Below are 20,851 nucleotides of genomic sequence, written 5' to 3'. Positions count from 1 at the left end.
ATAAAATTAACATCCAGAATGAAGTTCTAGTAAAATTAACATCCAGAATGAAGTTCTAATAAAATTAACACCCAGAATTAAATTCTAATAAAATTAACATCCAGAATGAAGTTCTAGTAAATTAACATCCAGAATGAAGTTCTGATAAAATTAACATCCAGAATGAAGTTCTAGTAAAATTAACATCCAGAATGAAGTTCTGATAAAATTAACATCCAGAATGACATTGCTTCATTTTTGAAAAGTGATGATGAAATTTTGAAGTAGATAACTTTATTCCGGTGTAAAATTAATGATAATTTGATTCATTTTTTGAAAAATGTAGCAATGTGTCTAGGTTATCAGATTTAAATGTACATTGTGTATGTTATTATGATAAAATGTGGTGTATGTGTGTCTGTGTGCTCATGTTTGTGTCTCTCTCTCCTCAGTATCTCCTTCCAGGTTCTGCAGGGCTTCACCTGCACGCGTGTCCAGTCATTCGAGGTTGTGAAGGTGCGGAGGCTGATTAGAGGCTGCCGACGCCGTGGCAATAAGAAAGTGGTCCTGCAGGAGTCGCAGGTGAGCAACAGCACTTAGAACCATCAGGAGAAGATCGACAACACAGTGTCCACACAAACCGTTCAGTTACTGCATCTTTAGCACTTGAACAGTCGAAGTGAGGCAAGGCAGACAGAGCCGGCCTGCTTTTATTCTGTAGTTTAGACTGCATACTTTATAAAATGTATTTATTGAGATGCATTTCTTATAGAACAATAAATACAGACAAGCAGGCAGTTACACATGGAATAAACAATAGAAATAAAAATAAAAAAATAATTTTTAAAAAGAGGTGGAGGTTTACATCAACCGAACTGCAAAGACGTCCCGTTTTCTGCAGGACTTTTTCCTCCTGAAGTCTCAATATTAGGCTCATGAATTCCATTGGCTGGATTTCCTTAAAAATATCACTGTGAAACATTCATGCAACTGGTTGCATGTGGGGAGTTCGCAACTTAATTTCTGTGCAACTGTGAAGTTGCAACTCCAAAACAAACATTCAGTTACTTCTATCTATCTCTCGGTGGTTCTTTACTACAGACACTTTAAGATGGTTCTACAAGGGCTCTCTAGTACAGACAATTGTTCTGTATAAAACCATGAACACTCAAGGAACCCTTTGCATGATTAAATGGTTCTTTGCATGGTGAAAGGCTCCTTCAGAATGTGCTGTATATAGTTCTATATAAAACCTTTCTGAAAAGGGTTCTATATAGCACCTAAAAGGGTTCTGCTATTGTTACGATGTCATGCTTGTCACAGTAGAAGAACCCTTTTTGGTGCTGTATAGAACCCATGATTTCACCATGAAAAGGACCATTTAATTGTGCAAAGGATTCTTTGAGCGTTCATGGTTCTATACAGAACCATTTCCTAAACTTACTAAAGAACCCTTGAAGAACCATCATTTTTAAGTATGTGGTTATTCAGATTGATGGAGAATGTACAGTTCTATGGAGAACCATTTAAAAAATGAACAAAGATTCTTATATTTTTACAAACTTGACATCATAACAGCAACAGAACCTTTTTGGTGCTACATTTTTAATCTGAAGAGCTATTTCACCATGCAAAGAGCCATTTAAGTATGAAATGGTTCGATATAGAACTCGTGGTTCTAAACAGAACCAATGTCTTTACTGAAGAACCCTTGAAGAACCATCATTTTTAAGTGTGTATGTTTGAGATTATCTGTTGTGTTTACGTCAAGCCTTTGAAAATGAATGTCTAGGTAGCCGTTACGGTTCTCCCTCGTTCTACGTCCATCACGATAACAGCAGCTACAGAGGAGTAAACAGTAGAAGAAGCAGTTGTTTACACAGCGGTTAGCGTTAGCCGGCTAGTTGACACAGCTTCAACAAACCCGTTTTCTAATTCGTTAATAACCATCTTCGGGTTCATCTTCTTGGCCACTGATCCAGCGAAATCGTTTGTTTATAAACAATGTCCTGTGATGTGATCACGTGACGTGCTACAGGCGTTTCGATTGGCTGTCTCACAAAGTTGACATGGGTGCAACTGTTGCGACTGAGTTTCAAGTGAGTTGCGGGACAATTTGCATTATTTAACTCAAGTGCAGTTTAGTTTCATGCAGGTCCCAAGTAGCTAAAGTTGCATTGAAGTTTCACCATTAAAAGCCGGCTGTGGATTGTAGGTTTCAGGTTGTGGTTGCTATGACAACACAGGCACGTACGATAAACTAACGTTAGCTGGAGTTTAGCCAGCGTTTACAGAGACGCAGTGACGTGAGTGTAAGCGAAGACGTTTAAACGTCGTAATAAGGTTTTATGAAGCATTAATATTGATGTCTCTCCTGGTTCTGCTGAGTGAGTCGGGTGTTAATGTGTAAAACATGATGTCTGTGTTTTCAGCTGATCTGCATGTACAACTACATGAGGACTGAAACTGTGACCGTCTTCACTGATTACCCAGCAGACCTGCTCCTCTACTACGAGTACGATCACATTCACTACTTCCGTACATGATAATATATACAATGTAATATCACAGCCAGCTTACACTTATGTGCATAAGACAGCAGCCATATGTTGTGTTAGCTTAGCTAGCAGGATAACAGCTCCATTCACCACTCAACGCTGTTCTACTGGCTGCAGAAGTTCGAACATCCTTTGGTCGAATCTACACGCGACACTCTGAGTGTAAATAAGTGAACACGTCCTCTACAGAGATACACTTCTGTACATTTTAATACACAATTACTGTTTATTTACTTAATTTAATACGCAGCCGCTGTTTATTTACATATATAATACTATAAATACTTACGTATTGTATTTATAGTATTATGTGTATATGTACATGTATATATCATTCATAGATATATTTGTAATGGTGTATATATTGTTCATACAGTTATATATTTTATAATTACATCATATTTATGCTTGTTATTGAACATTTGCACTGTCCGTTTTGGCACTACTGCTACTATTTGCACTTCTGGTAGATGCTAACTGCATTTTGTTGCTTTGTACTTGTACTGAGCAATGACAATAAAGTTGAATGTATCTGTGTGTCTATCTATTTACCGAATTTAAGGCACAGTCGCTGTTTATTTACCGAATTTAACACACAGTCGCTGTTTATTTACCGAATTTAACACACAGTCGCTGTTTATTTACCGAATTTAACACACAGTCCCTGTTTATTTACCGACTTTAACACACAGTCCCTGTTTATTTACCGAATTTAACACACAGTCCCTGTTTATTTACCGAATTTAACACACAGTCCCTGTTTATTTACCGAATTTAACACACAGTCCCTGTTTATTTACCAAATTTAACACACAGCCGCTGTTTATTTACCAAATTTAACACACAGTCCCTGTTTATTTACCGAATTTGAGGGTTTAAAACAATTTATGCTCAGAAAATCATAACTGTCCTGTGTGCTATTAATAAGGACCTCAATAATTAATAATGAAATTAATTAAGCAAGAAAACAGACTGTTTACTGTTCTCTGTTAACATATAAAACAAACGGCTAAAATTGAACCTATGGATTATTGTATGCTGTGATAAAGTGATGAGTGTTTTGCTTTTGTGTGTTTTCCTCCTCAGCTACTCTCTGGTTGGTCCGTCTCTGTGTGAGGCGTATTTCTCAGCTCTGGGATACGCAGATTTCAGCGTCTTCTCCAGCACACTGGCCTTTAAGAAACAGATCCTGTTCAACAATGTCAAGGAGTGTCTAGTGAGTCCAAACACGAAATCAGCATTTAAAAATAGAATTTTAAAATCTATGACGACTTCAGTACGGACTGGATTTAGTACAGTAGCTGTTACAGAATAAGAGTTCCTAACTTCATAATCTCATCATGAACTCCAGATAAGAAAACAGCATCACACAAACATCCTAACTAGACTAAACCTCCTAAATCCTGTCCTAACTTTAGGATGAACCCCAACAGGGTCCTCACTTCTGTTTAAGGTCCGTTTCTATGGTTTTTAGGCAGCTGTGTCAGCAGCATAGTTCACTACCAGCATAATGAGCTCCATTTATTTCTACTGTAAAACGCTGCTTTCACTGTGAGATGATTTTCTTTTCTAACTCTGCGTTTTAAAGATCTCAGACGCTGCAGACTCGATCTCCACCGCCCCTCTGATCACCTTCGTGTGTTAATGTTGATGATGAAATATTACAGTGATGGTGGTGAATAATGAGGAGACGGAGCTGAACGTGTGTCTGTTTATTAGGAGGAGTAACGTTAGCGCGCTCGGCTAAAGCGTTTGGGAAATGGAGACTGAAACTGGGGAGCGGCGACTCTCTGATAAACAGCAGGGGGCGCTCTCACAGTATTCACTACTTACAGTTTTATCACTCTTTAGTTCTGTTTGACCTTTTTTACATCAGTAACAGCAGCTTAACTCACATTTTACCGTTATTCTGATTACGTGTTTACGTTTCAGCTGTGTGTGTATGGTTGGTGGCTAGGCAACAGGTTTAACAGTCGATTCTATGTCTCTCTCTCTCTCTCTCTCTCTCTCTGTAGAGAATCTCAGGGATGAATATCAACCAAACTCAGCTGGATATATTGGGAAATATGACGTGTTTATTAAATAGCACCTACATCAAGAACTCAGACGTGTACGTGCTGGAGAAGCTGAAACTGTGTTTGGATTTGTCTTCAGATCAGAGCACCGCTATGGAGAACGTTCTTCTGACCAAGAACACCTCATTCGGGTACTCAGTCCTACACTCATACACACTTTACTGGAACCACCTAGCAACTATCTGAAATAACATGAACCACTTGGAAACACCTTAGCAACCACCTACCAATACCCTAGTAACACTTTAGCTACCATCTCAGAACCAATACCCTAGCAACCAGCTGGAATACTATAGCAACTGCATAGCAACTCCATGGCAACCACTGCATGAGATTCTACTTTCTTATATGAGCTGTTTGTAGACTTCAGTAAACAAATGGAAAGCTTCCTTTTCAACACTATAGTTTATTGTATTGCGTCATATTTTTGATTCCATAACATAAACAAAGGTAATCTAACAAATAATCGAATACATTTTCAATTTAGGTTTCTTTCTTTTATTCCTCACTGAAACAGAAATATGATTTTAAATAAGTAAGTAAATAAATAATTAAATAAATAAAACATTGTTGATAGATTTACTGACTGTAGAGGCTAATACATCCCTAATACAATTTCAACTGTGGATATGTATGGGTATGTATGTTATATAAATTATATAAGTTATATTGTTCAACCTTTAGGTAAAGATTTATAAACACATAGAGGTCAAGGCTTCAATGACAATGTAGTAAAAAAATAAAAATAAACAAATAAGAATCTTGGTAATAGTAGTAACAGTTATGATAATAAGCAGAATAATAATACAACCAAATTGGTAAAATAATAAAACCCTAAAAAGTTAATGAAATAATTAAAAAATATAACAAACTTATAAATGAAAAAAGTGTTGTTCATTAAGAATATAAATGTATAAAAGTATAAAAAAAATTAGATGTATATAATTCTCCCATATGTTGTTATGGTTGACCACCTAACAACTCCCTAGCAACCAGTTACAATAGCAATGGCCTAGCAATACCTTAGCGACTACCTACCTGGGATAACATAGCAGCCACTTAGCATCATCCTAGCAACCACCTGAAATACTAAAACAGCCATGTTTGATAATTTAATAAGTTCTTTGGGACACGTTAGCAACCACCTGAAACACCAGAGGCAACAATCTAGCAACCACCTAACAACAGCCCAGCAAAGCCCTTACAACCAGCTGGAGTACTGTAGGAACCACTTAGCAACACCCTAGCAACCACCTGGAATTAATGAGTTAAGCCATTAAGTAATGATCAGTTTTCTCTGACTGCTCGAACTTTTTAAGGGCTGTTCATTCACACTTTCCCCTCCCGTTTATTTTACCGACTCTTTGATTTCCACTGCCTTCTTAAACCGCTTATATCTGGAATTAAAGCCGCTGTGCTCAGAGCTTTTCAGTCTTCCTGTGTTAAAAATGTTAAACAAATCAGAGTTAAACTCGTTTACATTTGTACTGTTTTCTCTTTCAGAGCTCCAGCCAGCTGGACCCCAAACACTCTGACCAGTCTGGGGTTTCTGCCTCTTTACCTCAGCTCCAACTTCTGGACCTATTTCACAGTGGTGAGAATCAGCTCCCCTCATAGGGGCAACATGGGCTGGGGACCGCACCACTACTTAATCTGCCCAATTCTGTCCCCACTGCTTCTTAATCTGTCCAATTCTGTCCCCACCGCTTTTTAATCTGCCCAATTCTGTCCCCACCGCTTCTTAATCTGCCCAATTCTGTCCCCACCGCTTCTTAATCTGCCCAATTCTGTCCCCACTGCTTCTTAATCTGCCCAATTCTGTCCCCACCCCTACTTAATCTGCCCAATTTTGTCCCCACCGCTTCTTAATCTGCCCAATTCTGTCCCCACCCCTACTTAATCTGCCCAATTCTGTCCCCACCGCTTCTTAATCTGTCCAATTCTGTCCCCACCGCTTCTTAATCTGCCCAATTACGTCCCCACCGCTTCTTAATCTGTCCAATTCTGTCCCCACCGCTTCTTAATCTGCCCAATTCTGTCCCCACCGCTTCTTAATCTGCCCAATTCTGTCCCCACCCCTACTTAATCTGCCCAATTACGTCCCCACCGCTTCTTAATCTGCCCAATTCTGTCCCCACCCTTACTTAATCTGCGCAATTCTGTCCCCACCGCTTCTTAATCTGCCCAATTACGTCCCCACCGCTTCTTAATCTGTCCAATTCTGTCCCCACCGCTTCTTAATCTGTCCAATTCTGTCCCCACCGCTTCTTAATCTGCCCAATTCTGTCCCCACCCCTACTTAATCTGCCCAATTTTGTCCCCACCGCTTCTTAATCTGCCCAATTCTGTCCCCACCCTTACTTAATCTGCGCAATTCTGTCCCCACCGCTTCTTAATCTGCCCAATTCTGTACCCACTCCTACTTAATCTGCCCAATTCTGTACCCACCGCTTCTTAATCTGCCCAATTCTGTACCCACCGCTTCTTAATCTTCCCAATTCTGTCCCCACCACTTCTTAATCTTCCCAATTCTGTCCTCACTGCTTCTTAATCTGCCCAATCTGTCCCTACCGCTTCTTAATCTGCCCAATTCTGTCCCCACCACTTCTTAATCTGTCCAATTCTGTCCCCACCACTTCTTAATCTGCCCAATTCTGTCCCCACCACTTTCTAATATCCCCAATTCTGTCCCCACCAATTCTTAAATTACACAATTTTGTCTTCATCACTTTTTAAAATTTTGTCCCCACCACTTTTTAAACGCACAATTTTTTAGCCATAGCTTTTTAAAATGTAGAATTTTGTCCCCCATAACTTTTTTAAATACTCAATTTTGTCCCCAACTCTTTTAAAAAAAAGCGTAGTTTTGTCAATGTATAATTTTTCCCCACCACATTTTTAAATGCACCCCCCCCCACTTATTAAAGTGAACAATTTTTTCCCCATAGCTATTTAAAATGTATGATTTTGTGCCCAATCTGTCCCTACTGCTTCTTAATCTGCCCAAGTTTGTCCTCACCAATTAAAATGCACAATTTTGTCCATTTTTTTAAACGCACAATTTCTTTCCCCACAGCTTTTTAAAATATAGAATTTTGTTCCCTATAACTTTTTTAAACACATAATTTTGTCCCCATAACTTTTTTTAAACACATAATTTTGTCCCCAATAACTTTTTTAAATGTATAATTTTGTCTCTCATAACTTTTTTAAATGCACAATTTTGCCCCATGCTCTTTTTAAAAACATACTTTTGCCCCATCACTATATTAAAATATATATTGTATTAAAATATATATATTGTCTTTCATAACCTTTTTAAATGTACAATTTTGTCCCCCTCATTTTTGAAATGTCACAACATTGTCTCCTTTACTCTTCAAAGTGCTCATTTTTCTCCCCACCATTTCTTAAAGTGCCCGATTCTCTGCCCACCACTCTGTGTCTGTATGTGTGATGTGTTCTGTGTTAATTGAGTTCTCCGTGTGTTCTAACAGAATGATAAGACTCAGTTCCTGAAGACGTTTATACCGAGTCTCTTGGCTCGTTCGGTGTCCAAGTCCAAGATCTCTACCATGATGAGTGAAGCGAGGAAAGTGTCGAAAGCTAAAACCAGGACGATCGTCAGAGCTAAGCGGGACACGGGTGAGAACACGGAAAGAACCGCTTTACAATTTAGCTAGAGCCAGTTTACAACACGGCACATCACGGTTCCACTGCACAAGAGCGCCACCTACCTCTGAGGGTGAAAGAAACAGGCACATCCTTATACTTAGCATTGAATTACAGTTACGCTTTCAGGATGCAATAAATTTCTAGCACTGAAAAGTTTCAGCAGGAAATGAAGATGAAATATTCCTGCAACAACAGCAGCTCAGAGATTTCACATATCTACATTCACTTCACTACAGCCAACAGCATCATGACCATAACAACATTTAAATATTAATACGTTCTTATAGATATAGGTAGCTGATGAGGGCACTGGAGAGGAAGTGTAATGCACTTCCCCACTGGGGCGTGTCTGCAGTACTCAGAGCATTAATCTGTAATGGAGCTGCAGATAAGAGAGCATTACAGTCGTCCACTCTAATGGACACAGCAGCATGTAATAGTTTCTGTCTCTCAGCAGAAGAGAGAACCTCATGGACCTTAGAGATATTGTGGAGGTGGTAGTCTGTGTTTGTTGCTCTATGAAAGTAAGGTTATTATTAAAAATACCTCCTAATGATTTTTAACTTCAGCTTTGGCTTTGAAAAAGAAGCCTTTTAGTAAATGTATTGGTATGTTTATCATCTGTGATTCAACTGCAGTTATAGGAACCTCTGCCTTGGCTTAATATCAGAAAATTAGGAGACCTCCACACACCCAGAAAACCATAAGTCAGGTGCTAAAGACAATATATCACCATGCAAATATGTGTCTGCATATTGATTGAAGGAATTATGTAAGAAGCATATCATCTCCAAAATGGTATGATTACAGGAGAAAGAAAAAATAATAATTTTAATGTAAGTTAATATTCAAAAAGTAAAATGACATAAAATGACAAGATTTCAATTTAAAATGGAATTTTGATACATTTCTGTTGGCCCATTCATAATGACATTCTCACAGAAATGTAAAGGCCAGATGACATTTTATTATGTAAAATAATAATAATAATATCAAGGCTTTGTTCCAACAGGGATGATATACTGTATATAGGTTAAATAGGAAAGGGCATAACTATTAGAAATAAAGGCTCCCAGTGCAGTGTGGCTCCGAACATCCACAGTTTCTTCTAAAATGTATAATTTAGCAGAGCTGTGTCTGAATCCCTCTTGTTCATCTTGTCTTTTCTCCTCTCTTCCAGCATGCACAGCAGGGGATATAGCTCAAGTCGAAGCAAGCGATGATTCCTTCCCGTTCGGCTACGACGTGACGCAGTTTAACGTGTGTTTAAGCGTTCAGACGCTGAAGGACAATCTGGCCGCCATTTCAGAAAAAGCCATGGGGAGCGACTACCAACGGATCGTCCTCGACAAACTCAACCAGGTAAAAACACAGAAAGTTCTGTATTTAAAAAAACTGTAGAATATATTCCATTTAAGGCAGCAGCACCCAGTTAGAAGGGGAAAGTTCATGAATCATTTATAAGCCATTGCTATGGTATCCCGGGTGGTTGCTAAGGCGTCGCTAGGCCATTGTTATGGTATTCCGGGTGATTGTTAAGGTGTTGCTAGGCCATAGCTATGGTATCCTGGGTGGTTGCTAAGGAGGAGCACAGTTAGAGGAGCACTGTTAGAGGAGCACTGTTAGAGGAGCACAGTTAGAGGAGCACAGTTGGAAGAACACAGTTAGAGGAGCACTGTTAGAGAAGCACTGTTAGAGCAGCACAGTTAGAGGAGCACAGTTAGAGGAGCACAGTTAGAAGAACACAGTTAGAAGAGCACAGTTAGAAGAACACAGTTAGAAGAACACAGAAGAGCACAGTTAGAAGAACACAGTTAGAAGAACACCGTTAGAGGAGCACAGTTAGAGGAGCACAGTTAGAAGAACACAGTTAGAGGAGCACAGTTAGAAGAACACAGTTAGAGGAGCACAGTTAGAGGAGCACAGGTTTGGTTCCTGACTGCTCACTGCTCGTCAGACCTCACACGGGTTTGTTCAGTTCCATCACCTGGTTTAATGAAGGATTGACTAGATGAACCAGGTATTAGATGGGCTTCCTCTGGCATGTGATTTCAAACAGTTCTGACGGAGCTGTTGGTGGACGGGGACGGTGTCTGTTGAACCATGTGTTTTTAGAAACTGTGGATGAATCTCTTGGCATGAACTCCAGAATGATTAGCGTTTCACTCCGTTTCTCAGGCTTACCCAACGAACATCAGCGATGAGGTTGTGCAGGTTCTCGGCCCCGCCTCCCGCGCCGCCACAGTTACCGACATCAGCAAGTGGAACATCACCAAGATCGATAGCTCTCAGCCCTGATGAGGCCCAGCGATGGAGACTGGAGCTCGGAGCAGGTACATATTCAGCACTGCACAAGCCAAGAACACATTTATTTATTTATTTATTTATATGGGATTTTAAACAACATTGATGCAACAGGATGTATTGATCTGAAGGTGCTGATTCAACTGCATCAATTTTAAGTGTCCATTGCAATCAATTAGAATAATATTCAATGAAATAATAACTCACTTTCAAACATACAAAACCCTGCTCCCAAAAGTATTTATGCATTTTGTATTTATTGTAGTACATGTTACGACCCAATCTAGGGTTCAGGTCATAACAGAGGATGAGAGTGGGTTCTCTTTCCAGACCTGCTACCAGACCAGACACTGGACACCATTTAAACCAGAAAACTGCAGGTTTTTATCTTCAAAGTCTCATTAGCAAGTTTGGGATGACGGCTTTGGGGACGAGCCTCACACCAAAATAAACTAAACAACTAACACTTTTAAACTAAACCTGAAAAGTAAATGAAACAAAAATGCAAAAAGCCACCATAACGTGTGTCTGTTTATTAGGAGGAGTAACATTAGCGCGCTCGGCTAAAGCGTTTGGGAAATGGAGACTGAAACTGGGGAGCGGCAACACTCTGATAAACAGCAGGGGGCGCTCTCACAGTATTCACTACTTACAGTTTATCACACTTTAGTTCTGTTTGATCTTTTTTACATCAGTAACAGCAGCTTAACTCACATTTTAATGTTATTCTGATGACGTGTTTACGTTTCAGCTGTGTGTGTGTGTGTGTGTATGGTCGGTTGCTAGGAAACAGACATGACAGCTGATTGTCGACTTTGATCGAGTAGGTTAAGATTTCCTAACTGGAGATAAGATGCTTTAAGATCAGATAAGATTCCTAAATTAAGATCAGATTTGATTCTGTAATAGGAATCAGTTTCAAATCTTGACCGGTCAGATCTTAAGACTGAAGAGAGGAAGGTTCTGTTATACACCCACTGGATTCTAGACGGCCGCTGCTACTGTTCTATGCTAATGTACCTTTATCTGTTTGTAGAGGTGCCAGTTTAAGGAACTTGTTTGTTTGTTTGTTTGTTTGTTTGTTTGTTTGTTGTCAGGTCAGAGCCATCGTCAGTAAGTATCTGAGCGTCAGTGGAAACTCTCTGGGCAGCTCGGAGCTGAACTCTATTGGAGGAACAAACCTGTGTGCACTGGACCTCAGCATCATCAACACAATCAACTACACCAGCCTGCAGTGAGGTATACACTGTAATTAATTAGGGGTCTTTATATCAGTGTAGTTTCAGGTAGTTTTAAAGGTGCCTTCATAGTTTTGTTTTTGTTTTCTGAAAAGCAGAAGCTCCTGTTTTATATCAGTTTGAGTTTTAGGGTGATGAACGCTGTGATGGGGGGTATTTGACAGCGCTGTGACGATGCATATGGATTAGGTTTCAAGCGTGTTGTGGGCAGAGCTTGCGAGTGGAGTGGAACAGCAGATGTTTCCACTCCTCGCTCAACTCCATTCCAGCTCCACTCTGGGTTTTCAATTCTTGCTCCAAATGATCCGTTCTTATGATACTTATTTCATGTTTTAAATATCCAGGGTGTCCCAAAAAAAACGACATCATTTGAGATGTGAGTATCTGAGTGACTACATGTCCTGGCAAACGAAATTAAACAGGCTTCATGTTGAACAATACAAGATTTATTTATCAAAATTCGAAGAACAAATTCAGAGGGATGTAGATTTTATAACCGATTTCACAGCTTCACAAATGTTCAATATGCGCACCGCCTGTGACACGACACACATCAAGTTGGTAGTCCAGCTCCTGCCAAACACGCTGTAGCATGTCTTGCGTAATCGTCTCCAGCGCAGTTCCAGTTGGTGCATTTTTATTGAATTTTCTGGAAAATGCCGCTGCACACTCCTGTTTGACTGTGTTCGAGCATATTCTAACACACAAAACGCCTTTTCATTTCTAGTGAACGCCATTCTTCAACCTGAAAAACAACATTAATAATTAAACTTGGTTAGTTTTTACACACTTTTTGAGATCATTTGAGGGAGAATTGGCTGTTATTAGACTGTGAAATGATGTCAGTTTATTTGGGACACCCTGTATATATACACTACACACTTTATTTCATTCATTTTAGAATTCATGACCATTATTAAAAGAAAAACTAGCTAAGCATTCTGTGCTACACGTTTGAAAAAATAACAATCTTTACGGGTTCTATGGTAAAGACAATGCTTCTATATAGAACCATAAAGACTCAAATAATAAGTGAGCTTTATTAGTCCCACAGCAGAGAAATTTCATCTCTGCATTTAACCCATCTGTGCAGTGAAACACCACACACACACTAGGGGGCAGTGAGCACACTAGCCCGGAGCAGTGGGCAGCCCTATCCATGGCGCCCGGGGAGCAGTTGGGGGTTAGGTGTTCTGCTCCAGGGCACTTCAGTCACGTACTGTCGGCTCAGGGGATTAAACCGCCGACCTTCCGGTCACAGGACTAGTTTCCTAACCTCCAGCCCAGGACTGCCCCCTGTAAATAACCATTTGCAGGATTAAAGGTTCTTCAGATTGATGGAGAATGTGTTGTATATGGTTCTATATAGCACCAAAAAGCGTTCTGCTATTGTTTCAAGCTGGACACCAAACCGCGGTGTGAACCAAACCAGACTTCTGTGTAAACGTATATCTATGTATTTACTCACATATACGCACTGACTGCTGTGTGTTCTTGGCGTATTTCAGGAGTGCGAGTGCTCTGTCGCTGTCTAACTGCAGTCTGGAGCAGACGCAGGCTATATTCAGCATCGCCCTGAAGGCCTTCAGCAACACGGTGCTGACCAAAAACACCAGAGCTACCAGCACCGTGTCCTCCAACGAGTACCAGCTCATCATGAGCTACCTGGGTAAGAATGTACGCTCATTCACACAGTGCTGGATACAGCTGCAGCCGCCAGCTCACAAAGGCAGTGCTGATGTTGATTTTTATTGATGACTATATCAGTTTGATTAAGAAGCTGTGAGCAGGAACCCTGCTTTAAAGAAGATCAGCGGCCCACCGACAGTTCAGTTCTTGTGAAGGGAATGAATGTGTGTATGTTTGTTAAGAATAACATTAGCGCAATGTCTGATAAACTGTAAGCAGTGAATGCTGTGAGAGCGCCCCCTGCTGTTTTTCAGAGCGTCGCTACTCCCCAGTTTCAGTCTCCATTTCCCAAACGCTTTAGCCGAGCACGCTAACGTTACTCCTCCTAATAAACAGACACACGTTCAGCTCCGTCTCCTCATTATTCACCACCATCACTGTAATATTTCATCATCAACATTAACACACGAAGGTGATCAGAGGGACGGTGGAGATCGAGTCTGCAGCGTCTGAGATCTTTAAAACGCAGAGTTAGAAAAGAAAATCATCTCACAGTGAAAGCAGCGTTTTACAGTAGAAATAAATGGAGCTCATTATGCTGGTAGTGAACTATGCTGCTGACACAGCTGCCTAAAAACCATAGAAACGGACCTTAAACAGAAGTGAGGACCCTGTTGGGGTTCATCCTAAAGTTAGGACAGGATTTAGGAGGTTTAGTCTAGTTAGGATGTTTGTGTGATGCTGTTTTCTGATCTATCTCTGTCCCTCTGTGTGCAGGTGGTGCTGATCTTTCATATGTGTGGACGCTCTCGGCCTCCAACCTCAACATGGACCTGACCACCTTCACCTCCCTGAACCCCACCGTGGTCAATGTAAGAGTGCTCTCCCTCCAGGATAGTTCACACAGAGACTGAAGACCCTTGTCCTTTGCTTCAGTGTCCAAGACATATGCTAATGATGCCCATCTGATTGAAACAATCATGTAGTCATTTTTATTAAATTCCATTGAATAATCAGTTATTAATTAAAAATATATATATAGAGCCCTTAATGTAGATATGCCAGGACTGACTGTCCCACCCTTTATTTCAGCCTAGTGTAACTCCAGTGTTAGACGTCAGCTCTAGTTTTAGCTATTAGCTCTAGTTTTAGCCTAATGTAGTGCTAGTATTAGCTTCATTGCTTGATCTTAGTGTTAGCCTTAGTGTGAGCTCTGATGTGGCCCTAGTGTTAGCGACTACCTCTAATATTAGCACTAAATTTAGATTAGTATAGCTCTGGTGTTAGCTCTAGTTTTAGATTAGTGTAGCTCTGGTGTTAGCTCTAGTTTTAGATTAGTGTAGCTCTAGTTTTAGATTAGTGTAGCTCTGTTGTTAGCTCTAGTTTTAGATTCGTGTAGCTCTAGTTTTAGATTAGTGTAGCTCTGTTGTTAGCTCTAGTTTTAGATGAGTGTAGCTCTGTTTTTAGATTAGTGTAGCTCTGTTGTTAACTCTAGTTTTAGATTAGTGTAGCTCTAGTTTTAGATTAGTGTAGCTCTGTTGTTAACTCTAGTTTTAGATTAGTGTAGCTCTAGTTTAGATTAATGTGGCTCTGTTGTTAGCTCTAGTTTTAGATTCGTGTAGCTCTAGTTTTACATTAGTGTAGCTCTGTTGTTAACTCTAGTTTTAAATTAGTGTAGCTCTGTTGTTAACTCTAGTTTTAGATTAGTGTAGCTCTAGTTTTAAATTAGTGTAGCTCTATTGTTAGCTCTAGTTTTAGATTAGCGTAGCTCTGTTGTTAACTCTAGTTTTAGATTAGTGTAGCTCTAGTTTTAAATTAGTGTAGCTCTATTGTTAGCTCTAGTTTTAGATTAGTGTACCTCTGTTTTTAGCTCTAGTTTTAGATTAGTGTGGCTCTGTTGTTACCTCTAGTTTTAGATTAGTGTAGCTCGTTTTAAATTATTGTAGCTCTATCGTTAGCTGTAATTTTAGATTAGTGTAGCTCTGTTGTTAACTCTAGTTTTAGATTAGTGTAGCTCTGTTTTTAGCTCTAGTTTTAGATGAGTGTAGCTCTGTTTTTAGCTCTAGTTTTAGATTAGTGTAGCTCTGTTTAAGATTAGTGTAGCTCTGTTTTTAGCTCTAGTTTTAGATTAGTGTAGCTCTAGTCTTAGATTAGTGTAGCTCTGTTGTTAACTCTAGTTTTAGATTAGTGTATCTCTAGTTTTAGATTAGTGTAGCTCTGTTTTTAGCTCTAGTTTTAGATTAGTGTAGCTCTAGTTTTAGATTAGTATAGCTCTGTTTATAACTAGTTTTAGATTAGTGTAGCTCTAGTTTTAGATTAGTGTAGCTCTGTTTTTAGCTCTAGTTTTAGATGAGTGTAGCTCTGTTTTAGCTCTAGTTTTAGATTAGTGTAGCTCTAGTTTTAGATTAGTGTAGCTCTAGTTTTAGATGAGTGTAGCTCTGTTTTAGCTCTAGTTTTAGAATAGTGTAGCTCTAGTTCTAGATGAGTGTAGCTCTGTTTTTAGCTCTAGTTTTAGATTAGTGTAGCCCTAGTTTTAGTTGTAGTTTTGGATTTTTGTAGCTCTGTTTATAACTCTAGTTCAGATTAGTGTAGCTCTAGTTTTAAATTGGTTATGTCTCCAGTGTAACTCTTGCTCTAGTGTAGATCTTCGGATAGCTCAGAGTTATCTTGGTGCAGTGTTTGTGTTTTGTGTTTTGTTTTATTCTCTCTCAGACAGGCCGGTTCTGTTGTGTGTAAAGTGGACGTGGGTCACCCTGCAGCTCTGTTTATCTGTGTTTGTAGGCGCTGACTGTGACTGAGGTGAACAGTTTGTTGGGTCCTAATCTGCCGTCTCTGAAGACGTATGAGAATAACACGGTGGTCCAGAGCTGGATCAGCCTGCAGCTCCAGTCTGCGCTGGACACACTCCAGATCGGCCTTACAGGAGGACGTGCTACCGACTCCGCTGCAACCACTGCAGCAGCAGCAGCTCCTGCTGGTGTGGGTTCATTGCTGTTTCTTCCCTTCAAATGACGCACACTAAAGTGAACTGCATGCTAATAGTGCCCCTCTACTGGAGAAACTCCAGACTGCTTCACGTTGCTATAACTACAGCTATGTTGCTATGACTGCTGCTGTCTAAACTCTCAGCAGAGAGAGTGGAGAATTTATTGTGACCTGACAGTTTATTAATAATCCACTGTTTTAACACATTTAATATTATTTACCACGCTGATTAAATTTATATTAATCTTCTTTAGTTTATATCAGTTCTCTTTCTCAAAAACAGCAATTATTGCCTTTGAAGCATATCTGATTATATCGCCCAGGACTAACTTTTTATTCATCTGTGCCAAAACAAACGATGTAGAATTTAATTAGAGGTCTTAAAATCACCACATTTAACGCAGAAAATTGACAAAAATCTAATCAAATCTTCACATTTGAAAATGTTATTGAACCTGATAAATCTGTATTGTTAGAGCCCTGCAGCCTCTTCATCTGTCCTCCTCTGGAGAGAAGCTCCTGTAGTCCTCAGTCTCTGCAGAACCCGTAATCAGTTTAACATCTCTAACATTTCTCTCTCGTTTCCTTCCTGAACTAATTACGCCTTTAACATCAGCCATGCAGCTCTTTCTCTTTCTGGGGAAAATGCAGCTGAATTTAGGTGATATACCAACTACATAGATGCCTATTAGTCCAGACTGTTATTATTATCAGCACAAACATGTGCGTTCTCTGTAAATAAGAGATTATAATCACTAATAAAGCATTGGTGTCTACACACTTCAGCAGAGGCGTGTCTTGGAAGCTTTAAAGGATACATACAAGGAAAACATACAAATTTTCTTACTTATTCTGTAATTGAATTTGTCATGGTTGTGATCTCACTTTATATATATAATATAATATAATTATATATATATATATATATATATATATATATATATAAAATGTGTGTATAATAATGTGTGTGTAATGTGTGTATAATGGCCCATAGCAGTTTAGCCCCACCTGTTCAGTGCACTGCTTTCAGCTCCACTTACTTTAGCTCTGTTTAGAAGTGCTTCACTGCTTTTTTGACTGAAGCAGCCAATCAGATCTCAATCTCGTTATTGTAAGGTATGAAGAGAAGCTGGAAAATAATTATGTAAAATATGTAAATTATGTAAAATCACACAAACATTATAAAACAACAGAAGTAGAATCGTATAAAATTAATGCTTTGTTGTTTATTGGGGCAAAAGTAAATGATAAGACATTTACTGCACAGTACACATTAATAACAACATTTTGCATGCGTAATATGGAACAATGTGCCAGCTTAGTCCACTCTCAGACAAACCCCCTCATACCAGCTTATAATGGCAGATAATAATGTAGATTTCCACTGAAGGAGAGTTAGATATAAACATAGACATAGATATAGATTTACATATATAAATACATATAGATATATAGATTTCGAGTACACATGAAGAATAATAGAAAAAGAGTACATGCATCAGTGTGGCCACTAGAGGGAGTAAACCTTGGAGATCACAACCAATCAGAACAGGATTCTTTAGGAGGTGAATCAATTTACCATGATTCAACTCAACTATGGTTCTTTGGGAAATGATTCAGTGTATTATGAAAGCTGAAATTTTACCACGATTTGAGGACGTTTTTGTATTAAAAAATATTTTTTGAAATTACACTGAATGCTGAAATGTTGCTATAGTACACTGTAGTGGATTATAGACCATAAAAACAAGATTATTTATTTATTGGGTTTCCTGTTTATGAAAGCATTAAGAAAGAATGAGTAAACGCTTTATTCAACATGGAACCTTTTAGATTTAGATTAAAATGGAAAGTCGATTTTTTGGAGGGGGGACTTTTACATTTCAAACCTATTATTTTAATACAGCACCGTCATTTTTTGTCAAAAAAAAAAAAATGAGCGCATACATTATTAAATGTTATTATGATTGATTATATAATTTCCGAAATCACTCTAGTCTTGATGGATATAGTGTTGCTCCCTCTAGTGGACACTCAGAGTAAAGCCAGTAAATTTATTTACATTTGAAAATAACATAAGTGCAGTTTTACATGTCTACTCCCCCCAGTGGACATTCAGAGTATATACAGTTAAACCTTTGTTTCTTAGTGAAGAACACTGTAATAGTGTTATAAGCATTTATAAACACCCAGAAGAGCCTTGCAGTTGGAGCAGGTGTGTTTAACGTCCCTCAGACGGTCACCATAGAACGGAATCAGACAGCAACCCAGAGAACATCTACAGAGAGAGAGAGAGAGAGAGATACAGAGGGATGTTTAAGCATGTGAATATATACTACATGGCCAAAAGTATGTGGACACCTGATCACCCCTGTATAAGCTTATTGGACCTCCCATTCCAAAACCACAGGCATTAATATAGAGTTGGTCCCCCTTTGCGGCTATAACAGCTTTTGCATTGTGTAAAATGTCTTTGTGCTGTAGCATTAAAATACCCTTCACTGGAACTGAGAGCGCAAACCCTGAACAACAGCCCCGCCCATCATCCCTCCTCCACCAAACTTTACTGTTGGCTCTGCATTCCGGTAGGTAACATTCTCCTGACATCCACCAAACCCAGATTCATCATCAGACTGACAGATAGAGAAGCTGAGTCGTCACTCCAGAGAACACGGTTCCACTGCTCCAGAGTCCAGTGGTGGCGCTTTACACCCCTCCAGCCGACACTTGGCATTGTGCATAGTGATCTCAGACTTCCCATATGGGAAGATATATTTGAAATATATATCAAATACATGGGCTCGTTCTGGTGGTTAATTTGTTTGCTGCTTGTGGCACAAATGATTCATTCAGGTGGCGTTATTGTTTAGGATGTGTGCACACAGGTCGTTTCAGGCCACAGGCTGAGTCCCTTTCCTACACAAATGTGAAGGTAGAAGCAGAAGATCGGAACTGAGCAACGAAGCTTGTAATGTGAACCTAGCCAAAGGCTGTGTTCAGACTACAGGTGAATCAGATCTTTTGAGTCGACTGTCCGCTCTGTTATCTCAAGTGATCAGATCAGATTTGTGTGTCCAGACATCACCAGTCTATCTGCATGGGTTGCCATGGTAACAACGTAGGTGTCAGTGACTACGTAGCTATGCTGGATGCAGGGGAGATGGAGAAGCATCATCTCCCCTCCAAACTCTTCAGAACTCTCTTCATCATGAATCTCTGGAGCTCTTCTTGAATCCCAGCACTTCATCACTCTGGATTCCACATCATCGCTGTTTGTAAAAATCTGAATCGTATTTCAAACCTCTTCCAAATGTGGTTTGGATCTGATTTGCAAAATTCAGATTTCATGTGTTTTTGCTGTCCAGACTATCAAAAATCAATCTGGATATGTCAAAAATTGGATTTGGCGGGCCATCTGAACATAGCCAAAGTGGCTCAGATCTGATTTGAAAAAATCTGATTTGTGGATCCACACTGCTTTGAAAACATCAGATCTGTTCACATTAAGGAGAAAAAAAAACGGGAAAAAAAGAGCTGTATAAAGCACATCCAGTAATGTACCCTCCAGAACACTCTTAACCCACAATTTGAATGCAAACAGCAGGGGGTGCTCTGACCACGTCCCTTCACTATAACCTGCTGTATTAGAAAGTGTGACTGTGCCCAAAAGTAGTGAGTAGTATGTGAAGCCCCATCTGCTTATCAGCTGGTCTTCCGGCTATCACAGCATTCATCATAACACTGACCACTAAAACTGAAACTGAAACTAAATATAAACTGATGTAAAACTGTTACTTTTCAGGAAGCAAAAACTGAAATTCTTCATGCTCCCTTAAAACTACACACTTATAAAAATGGTTCTTCAAGGGTTCTTCAGTAAAGGTGATGGTTCTGCTTTTTCTATAGAACCCTCTGCATGCTTAAATGGTTCTCTACATAGTGAAATGGTTCTTCAGATTGATGGAGAATGTGTTGTATATGGTTCCACATAGCGCAAAAAAGGGATCTGCTATGGTTACAAGCTTGATTTTGTATCAATAGACGAACCCTAGGTGCTATATAGAACCGTTTTCAAAACATTTCTACGTAGAACCATCTACAGCACGTTCTCCAACAATCTGAAGAACCATTTCACCATGCAGAGAACCATCTAATCAAGCGAATGGATCTTTGAGTGTTTTTGGTTCTATATAGAGCCGTTATCTTCACTAAAGAACCCTTGAAGGACCATCTCTTTTAGGAGTGTAAATAAAAATAAAAACTAAAGAAAATTAAAAATTGTATGAACTGAGATTTTTACGTTTTATTCTTCATTTTTCATTTTCAACAGGACCGTCTTTAAGCAAAATACAAATGTAAATGATGAAAGACAGCTAGCAACGGTTGCTAAGCAGTGATTGGAGAGCTG

General features: G+C 39.4%; 1 pseudogene; it reads left to right on the top strand.

Annotated features, from left to right (window-relative positions):
- The first annotated feature begins 352 nt into the window (after positions 1-352).
- Positions 353-16,819, top strand: LOC118797692 (annotated as a pseudogene).
- The last annotated feature ends 4,032 nt before the right edge of the window (positions 16,820-20,851 follow it).

This window comes from Colossoma macropomum, unplaced genomic scaffold (assembly GCF_904425465.1).
Source record: "Colossoma macropomum unplaced genomic scaffold, Colossoma_macropomum, whole genome shotgun sequence".
NCBI lineage: Eukaryota > Metazoa > Chordata > Actinopteri > Characiformes > Serrasalmidae > Colossoma > Colossoma macropomum.
This window is presented reverse-complemented; position numbering and strand designations above follow the sequence as displayed.